Source organism: Rousettus aegyptiacus, unplaced genomic scaffold, assembly GCF_014176215.1.
Source record: "Rousettus aegyptiacus isolate mRouAeg1 unplaced genomic scaffold, mRouAeg1.p scaffold_m13_p_15, whole genome shotgun sequence".
Lineage (NCBI taxonomy): Eukaryota > Metazoa > Chordata > Mammalia > Chiroptera > Pteropodidae > Rousettus > Rousettus aegyptiacus.
The window spans coordinates 18,105,477-18,114,281 of record NW_023416290.1 but is presented as its reverse complement, the minus strand read 5'-3'; positions in this window follow the sequence as shown (position 1 = coordinate 18,114,281).

Here is an 8,805-nt window from a genome sequence, read left to right as displayed (position 1 = left end):
TCAAACGTCTGTATTGAAAGAAAAATCCAGAAAGTTAAAAACATATCATTTTAAGTCTACTTCCCTTAAAAACAAGACAAAACCAACTTTGTCTTGTGGTAGAATCAAGGCTCATGGAATTTAGCTCAAGACAGACGCAGGCCCCTACTACTTCCGAGCCAGTCTTTGAGCCTTTGTTTCCCCATCTATGAAATAGAGAAGACAGTGGGATCTTGTCTTCCATTGTGAGGTCATTGCCGGGAAAACGTGTACTAATACATGACATGGAATGTTCGTGACCGTATGGAGTAATTAGTAGGTACTCAGTCCCCACAGGTTGTCTTTGCTTCACCTGCCGATATGAATACAGCATGAGAAGTGCTTTGAGAGTGGAGAAATAGGAAAATTCACGCCCAGCTGGGAAACGAAGACAGGCTCCTGAGTACAAAGCATGAGAGTAACATGAGAGAAGGAAACTGAAGGACACAGGAAGGAGCAGGCTCAGGAGCAGGCCCACAGGTGAGCGCATCACATCTCCAAACACCTGTGGGACACAGAGCGCAGCTAAGCAGGTTAGTTGTCAAGACGGCCCCAGACCCACCATTTGGCGCACCAGTGGCATGCCTCCTCTTATAAATAGGGAGTATTTGTCTTTGCAGTGTATATTTGGTTTTTAAATTGTAAAAATTTGTAGGTTTATCACAGTTAGATCTGTGCCAATAGGATGCCAGCTATGCAATTAGTCATTTTTTAATAATTCCAGGACATTAGAGCTGAAATAATAAAGAATAATCACTACCATTTATTTAGCACCTATTGTTTGCCAGGCATTGTGCCAGCATTTCATATCCGTATTTAATCAAATATTTATGACATACCCTATAGCCCGTTGGTGTCACAGGCACTGAGGATAATTGTCCCTGACACCATCCCTGACTTTGTAGCACTCAGAGCTCAGTGACATATGTGGACAGTAAACAGGCAACTATGATAGTATGAGTGCTGAGACAGGGACACACAGAGGGTACCTAACCACAGCTGGGCTCAGCAAGCACTTCCTAGAGGAGGTACTCCGTGCTGAGGTGCTGACAGAGGAAGGGGACATGGAGGGACATATAGTGACCTCGACAGAGGGAGGCTGCAGCTGAAAGGGAGCACAGAAAGCCCAGGGGGTCTACGAGCCTTAGTCTGGCCCAGCGCGGAGTTCGGGGGGAGGGGTATGAGAGCTGGGAAGCCTCGGCTGTGGGAAACTACTAAAACATGTGAAAAGGGAAGGGGCAGATTCAAAGTTGTGTTTTTGAAAGATCACTCTGGCTGCAGAATAAAAAATGGGGGAGGGGCGGGGCAAGTGTAGTCCTGAGGTTGGAGAGAAGTGAGTGTCATGGAGAGTGATAAGGATGGGGTTTGTGAGAAAGAGGCAAGAGTCGAGATAAGGACCCAGCCTCAGGTTTGAGCAAGTAGTGGATGTTAGGATAAAAATACCAGATGGGCGAGATTCAGTTAATCCTCACAGTAACATTATGAAGTAACAATTTTATTCTCACTTTACCCATGAGAAAACCAAGGCTCAGAAAGATTAAACTAAAAGTTCAAGATCACACAACAGTCAAACATAGAGTTAACATTCTCTGCTTTGCCGTGCTAAAAATACTGTTCCAGGCCCTTGGCTCAACCTCTTCCTCAGACCGGAAGCCTCTGAGAGGGCATAGCCCTCACCCAAAGTTGCACTGAGCTACTAGAAAGCAGGCCTCCCCTGGAGCTTGAGTCTCCTAGCTTCCTCCAGATGCCTTTCATTACTTACTGGTGATTTTTTCCATAAAAGAAGAGACCAGAGACCAGTGGGCAGCCTGGACAGTCAAGGGCATTCCCTGGAAGGGGTCATGGTTACAGGTGTAGCTTGAGGACGCCAGCAGTCCCTGACCACATTTTCTCTCTAGGCTCATTCACATTCGTTCAACCATTTACTGAGACATATGAGTATCTCTGTTAAATGCAGGCTGCTGATTCTTGTCTCCTGACAGCAGATGGCCCAGGACGAGGTCACTCTGATGAGGTTTCTTTTGAACTTGCTTCTCTGCTCCACCACCCTAACAGCTAACAACTGGTCTGAAACATAGTCTATCCTGGGCTATGAGGCAAATAACATGCACCCTTCTGTTTGCTCTTGGCCATGAGGAGGGGCATAATTTAAGAACAAGAAGCTTTGGAATCAGACAGACTAGGCTCAAATGCTGGCTTCACTACCCCTGATCCAGTGACCTTAGGCAAGTTCTTAAATCTAGGCAAGTTCCTGAAATGGAATCATATTTTATATCTATTTTTAAATAGGTCTCATACTGCCTCCCACACAGCAAGCATTCACTAAATAGTGGTTATATTATTTAGGAACCTATACTATGCACTTAATGGTGGTTATATTATTTAGTAACCTATACTATGCACTTACGTATTATACATTAATTACACTTAAACACTACAAATATTATTTACATTCTATTGTTTTATTATTACATCTATTATTGCATTATTTATGGTAGAATTAACAGCTTTGAAAGGGAAAAAGCAGTCACAACGGGCCTGCAGGGTATGGGTGGAAGGGCAGAGGTGCCCCTGCCTCTCTCCCAGCCTTGGTGAGAGGCAGAGAGGCTGGGTTTGGAGCCGAAAGTCTAGGAGCTTTCCAGGCTGTCACCTTGTACTACTTCTTCAGCATCTGTTCCCAGCCCCCAGGCCTCGATACTCAGCGTTCATCCCAATTCTAGCCCTCGGCCAGTCATTCAAGGTGTGGACGCCCCACCCTGCTTCTGCCTGGCGAGATCCCGTTCTGGGACTGTAGAAACTCTGCCTGGTCCCTCAACTCTGTCCTGGCTGGCACCGTTAAGCAATGAGCAACTCCATGACCATTCCAGGTTTTCACACTCTTTAGGCTTCTGTTTCCTCATCTGCAAGCGAAGCTCGTACCTACCTCACAAGACTGTGCTGAGTACTAAACACAAAACACCTAATGCTGTTCTCATCTAATGTGCTCTCCGCAAAGGTTAACCAGTCTCAGAATATCTAATCTACTCTAACAGGTTTGTATTCAGAAGAGCAGAGGTGGTGGGGTTTATCATGCATTTTAAGAATGGAAATAACTTCTTAATGCTGATATTCTTTTTCTATCAAATGAAGCAAGGGAATTTTCACTCCACATTAACTCCACATGAACTGAAACTTTCCAGTTGCATGAAGTCAAATAAGTTTAGCCTGCATGTGCTAGTTGCAGCAGTGCAGAAGGGCCTGGTGACTGGGCCCTGGGTTCTCATGCCAGCTCTGCTCCTGGCCAACAGATTTTAACTAATTTAATTAACTTTTCTGGGTATTAGTTGAAGCCATCGTTAACTGAGGGATGTGAACTAAAAATGGCCTCTCATATCAGTATAACAGTGTTTCATTAAAGACATAATTGTAAAGATATGCAAAGGCTGGACAGCCCTAGCTTTAATGCTTCATAAGTGTTTACTGAACAAGTCTCAGTGTACAGGTTTAAAACGCTGAGACACAGACAAATGAAATGATTTATCCAAGATCAAGGACCTCTTCAGTGACAAAGCCAGAACTAAAATTCATGATCCAATATTTAGTCTTGTCTCTAACTAACTCTCCTACTCTTGGTTCTAAAATCCACAATCAGAAGAAAATGGAAAGGGAGCAGTGCATTTCCTAAAGCATCAATTGCTTTGTTATCTCTAAGCGCTATTGAGTTCTGTTTCCATAGCTCCTGGAGAACATTGACTTTCTGATCTGAAGTAGATCTTAATTCTCTGTCCCTTCTCTAAAACAAATGCAAAGTAACCGTTCCATTGCTCTAGTATTTTTTTAATAATCTGAAATAAGCCCTTTGAAAGGCACTTTAGTGAAGACATGCTATCTTTTATCTGCCTTCTGCTCAGTGATTTGAGAGCTCCTTATTAAGATGGTTTTTGCAATATTCATTATTTCTTTGAACTCCTATTTTCCCCTCTGCTCCTAATAATTTTCATACCTGCCTCAGGCCTCCTTTTTCACAATTGTTGGTTTTTTGTTTGTTCGTTTGTTTTTGTAAGCATCTCATGTGTCCTAAGTAGTTCTTTATGTTCCTTCTCCACCGGATGGGTTTCTATAGTTCCTTTACACTGTTGTTATAAGCACTAATTTTATTTCTATAGTTGCAGTCCCTCTAACTCCTTTCTCATTTAAACAGATGTGGTTTCACTCTGTCACCTTGAAATGATAAATGGACTAGGATAAGATGATATTTCCCTACAAGACAACTCACTCTTCTGAGATTAGTTTAAAAATCCATGAACCATGTCCATGAAGTAATAAGAGAGAAATTGAATCGAGCAGTTCCACTCTTTGGGCAATTTTTCCCTCTTCCTTCTTATTTATTCTCATCTTTAAAGAGCTAAAAATTAAGTATATACCTGTTACTGAAACTAAATTATTTTCCAAATTATACCAGATTCTGTTTCATTGAATTATTTTGTTTTGAATTATCAGGATTTTTCTTGAAGTAAACAGATAGCGAGGTCCAGGCTCTGTCCAGGCTCTGTAGCTTAACCCAGGGCACCAGCGTCTTCCCCTCCTCACCTGGACACTCTACCAGGACTGAATGCTGTAAGGACTGGGCCGAGGCTGAGCTTTATGGAGTTTTGCTGAATACCAATAACTTCTCTGAAAGACAATCCTAAAAGGAATGTATTTGTCAAGAGCAACATCTAGTTTTTTAAGATAAGGAAAACAAAACTAGCAAGTTTGGTTTGAGGCAAAGGTATATAAATTGTTTGAAATATATTGAGATAGGGAGCCTGAAGAATAGCCAAGTGTGAAAAGTGGGACATAAGGTATGAAGCTCAAGACAGAGATGTGGTTGGAACATATTGACATGCTAATCAATTTTGATATAGAAGATAATTGAAACTGGAGGAGAGATGCTCAGATAGCTTGGTGGCCCTTGAGAGCCCTCTGAGGACAACCAGTATTTCTGTAAGGAACGGATGTTCCATTGGGAACATATTCCAAAAGGAACAATCTGAGAAATAAAGGTGTAATCAGAAAGATACAATATCACAGCAAAAAAAAAAAAAAAACAAAAACAAAAACAAAAACACAACAACAGAAGAAAGTGAATCAAGAAAGAAAATTGCTAGGAATAACAAATGCTACAGGAAGGTAAAGTAAGCTGAGGACTAAAAAGTGTCCATTGGATTTTTATTGAGCTATAATTCACATACCATAAAATCTACTTTTTTAAAGTTCTCAACTCAGTGATTTTTACTATATTCACAAGGTTGTGCAACCATCACCACAATCTAATTCCAGAACATGTTCATTGCTCCCAAAAGAAAACTACCTGTTAGCAGCCAGTTCCCATTTCTGCCTCTCCTCAGTACCTGAGAACCACTTTTTGTCTCTTTGGAACTGTCTGTTCTAGATTTTTCATATAAGTGGAATTATATAATATGTAGCCCTATGTGTCTGGCTTTATCCATTTAACATGTTTTTAGGATTCATCTGTGTATATGTATCAATACTTCATTCCTTTTTATGACTGAATAGTATTCCATTTATACCAACTTATTTTTATAACGATTTGTTCCCTTGCCCTTAAAAAAGGTGTGAAATCCCTCCATGGGGGTAGAAAAGGGAGAAGTAAGGATGTTTCTTCCTCTTCTCTGAATTCTATTTTGGCTACCTGCCATGGGAAACTCTGTTCTCCGGTGCCTGTTAAGGCAGGTCTATGAAGCCATGTTTATCGCCAATCATATCAGAATTGAGCAGAGAAAAAAAGTCATAAGCACACTCAGGGACTTCTGAGGACCTATATAATATGCCTTATATAGTTTATGCTTTGTATATATTGCTTAGACATTATCCTATTGACACATTTTTAGGTTGCTTCTAATTTGTGGTTATTATGAATAAAACTACTATTAAAATTCAGATGCAAGTCTTCTCATAAGCATGTGTTTTCATATTCCTTGAGTGAATACCTAGCAATAGAAATGTTGGATTGTAGGTAGTGGTACATTTAATTTTGTAAGAAATTGGAGCAAGGTTTTCCAGAGTGGTTAAATGATTTCATCCTCTTACAACAAAGTATGAAGTTTCTAGTTGTTCCACATCTTTATCAATGTTTGATATTGTCAGTTTTTTATTTTAGTGAAGTGGCATCTTGTGGTTTTACATTGCATTTCCCTGATAACTAGTGATGTTGATCATGTTTTTGTGTGCTTACTGGACATTTGTAGTCTTCTTTTTTTCTATGTATGTATGTATCTGTTCAAGTCTTTACCCCTTTTTTAAAAGAATTGTTCATCTTCTTAATATTGAGTTCTGGATACAAGGCATTTGTCAGATATGCATATCGTAAATATTTTCTCCCATCTGTGGCTTACCTTTTCATTATCTTCATGGTATCCTTTGAAAAGCAGAAATTTTTAATTCTGTTAGACTCCAATTCGAATTTTTTTCTTTTCTTGCTTGTGTTTTGTGTCTACCCCCAAAGTCATGAAGAGTGTCTCCTTTTTCTCCCTCCTTGTTAGCTTTTACATTTGGGGTGATAGTATATGTTAAATTAATTTTTTTATGTAGTGTGAGGTATGGATTGCAGTATATTTTTTTAGCCAGATAAACCAGTGTCAATTGTTGAAAAGATTATCTTTTCCACATTGAATTACTTTGACACCATGGTTGAAAATCAGCTGACCATATATACATGTGAATCTATTTCTGGACTCTATTATGTACATGTATCTAATATATCTTGAGGTAAGTCTTGCAAGCCATAGTTTATGTCCTTCAATTTTGTTTTTATCTTTCAAAATTATTTTGCATTTCCACATTGATTTTAGAATCAGATTGTAGATTTCTACCCACCCCTCCAAACAAAGGCCGCTAGAATTTGTTTTTTTTTTTTTCGGATTGTGTTGAATATATGAATCAATTTGGGGAGATGTGATATCAATATTGAGTTTCCAAAATATGAACATGATATATCTCTCCATTTATGTAGGCCTGTTTAAATTACTCCCTACAGTGGTTTGTAATTTCAGCATAATGGTTTTGCACATGTAATATACATTTACTTTTGAAAATGTTCAATCATATTATAAAAACTTTTGAAGTGTTTTAAGTATAGATAACTTAGTAAGCAAAATCTTTGTCAGAACGGACAATTCACAAAATGTTAAAATTAGTAAAATGTGTTAAGTAAAAATAAGATGATACAAAGTAGAGAATATTTGTGCTAAATATAGATAGAAAAAGTGGAAGGAGCAAAAAATACCAAATATTCATGTGGCACATGGATACTAAATATTCATGATACATTAAATATACTGGGGGTATTAAGTAATCATGATATATTAAACATGTCTGAGGAATAAATGGTACTAAACATATAAAGCTCAAAATATTCAAGATACACTAAATATTCATAGGCACTCAATATTTAGAAAGCCTTAATTTACCACCCATTGGTGACATCTACTCTGGCCTCAAGAGAAATAAAACCCATGGCTGTTCAATAAGGTAATAGCAAGCTACACCTATGGCCAGGTTTTACTATGCCTACATCTCTATGATAGAACAAGGGTGTGTCCAGGACAGCTGACTGTGAGTTCTCTTGCTCACACCTCAGTTCTTGTCCTTGTAAGGCTAATGAGACAGTGTTGTACATCCTATGGGTTTGGACAAATATATAATGACATGTATCGATCGTATGGTATCATACGGAGTATTTTAATTGCCCTAAAATCCTCTGTGCATCACCTATTCATCCCTTGCTACCCACCCCCAGGCAACCACTGATTTTCACTGTCTCCATAGTTTTGCCTTTTCTAGAATATCATATAGTTGAAATCATGCAGTACATAGCCTTTTCAGATTGGCTTCTTAAATACAGTAATATGCATTTAAGAGCCTCCAGGTCTTTTCATGGCTTGATAGCTCATTTCTTTTCAGTATTAATTAATATTCCATTATGTAATATCGGTATTATTTTTTTTATCAACTGATGGACCATTGGGTAAGGCACTGGGCCTGGACTTTTCCTTGTGGAAAAGTTTGTGGTTATGAATTCAATTTACTTAATAATTACAGAGCTAGTTGGATTTTCTATTTCTTCTTGAGTGAGTTTTGTGTTTTTCCAGGAATTTTTCCATTTTATATAATTATTAAATTTATTGGCATAAAATTCTTCTTAATAGCTCCTTTTATCTAATTAATGTCTATAGGATCTGTTAATGGTATTCCCATTTCTCATGTGATTGTTGATTTGTGTTCCTTCTCTCTTTTCCTTATAAGTATTGATTAGAGTTTATTAATTTTATTAATCTTTTTAAAGAATTGATTTTGGTTTGTCAATTTTCTCTATTTTTCAGAGAAGGGGATCTTATTTGATTTCAGACCTTTCTTATACAAGCCTTTAAAGCTATAAATTTCACTCTAGTCGTTATTTTAGATGCATCACATAAATTTTGCTATGTGTATTTTCATTGTCATTTTACTGAAAATATTTTCTAATTTTCTTGTGTCACTTAAAAATAACTGAATATTTAATTTCCAAATAGTTGAGTGATTGTTCTAGGTAGCTTATTGCTTTCTAATTTAATTCAATTTTAGCCAGAAAATGTTCATGCAATATTTCAATCCTCTAAGACTTGTTTCATTCTCCAGCTAGCATATGACATCTTGGCGAATACACCATGTTTACTTGAAAAAAATGTGCATTTTGTCATTGTTGCTTATTTATTCTATAAATAAAAATTAGGTCAAGTTCATTGCTATTACTTTCAGATTTTTTAA